The sequence below is a fragment of the Arachis stenosperma genome, chromosome 9 (assembly GCF_014773155.1).
Source record: "Arachis stenosperma cultivar V10309 chromosome 9, arast.V10309.gnm1.PFL2, whole genome shotgun sequence".
NCBI classification, from domain to species: Eukaryota; Viridiplantae; Streptophyta; class Magnoliopsida; order Fabales; family Fabaceae; genus Arachis; species Arachis stenosperma.
This window is the reverse complement of record NC_080385.1, coordinates 118,744,491-118,745,387: the sequence shown is the minus strand read 5'-3', so window position 1 is coordinate 118,745,387 and position 897 is coordinate 118,744,491.

The following is an 897-nucleotide window of genomic DNA, read 5'->3' as shown; positions in this document are numbered from 1 at the left end:
AGTGGATCCATGAATTGATATCTATTATTTCTTTTTTGGTTATTGTGGCAGGTCAACTTTTTGAATTTTTCAATTAAAATAGAGGTATTTGACAAGGTAATCCATTATCCCTATATCTTTTCTTATTTTGTGCAGAAAGTCTCTCCTTCTTGTTATACAAGACAAAGCAAAACAGGCTGATTCAAAGAATTCAGGTAAATAGGTGATCCCCTATTGTCAATTATTTACTGTTTGTTGATGACTCTATCTTATTCTTTAAGGCATTTGATGCTAGTTATGAACAATTGCTTACATTGTTTAAGTCATATGAAAGTTTTAGTGGACAAAAGGTGGATTTGAATAACTCCTCAGTTTTTTTAGCAATAATACTCCGACCCCCTAAAAAATTACACATTGCTACTAGCCTAAATATCTATCATATTGGAACTCAAGATAAATATCTAGAATTACTTGCTATGGTTAATGAGTCAAAGAAGCCTACTTTTAGTGAAGTAAAGGAGAAGATGAGGATAAAGGCTTAGGGTTAGAAGAGGAACTTGCTCTCCTCATGCTATGATTTATTATTCATGGACGTTGATAAGATCTTTCCATCTAGCAGCACCTTAGGATGGCATAGCCTTCAAGTTAAGGGCGAGGTTCAAACGAGGAAAGGCTTATGGTGGATACCTAGGCACCCAAAGACGACGAAGGGCGTAGTAAGTGACGAAATGCTTCGGGGAGTTGAAAATAAGCGTAGATCCGGAGATTCCCGAATAGGTCAACCTTTCGACTATTGCTGAATCTACGGGCAGGCAAGGACGGAGGAATGTGTTGATAAAGCCAGTGAAAAAAGCTATATCTATCTTCTCACTTTTATGCTTCAAATTATTAGACAGTCTTATCTTTGAAATTTACGGC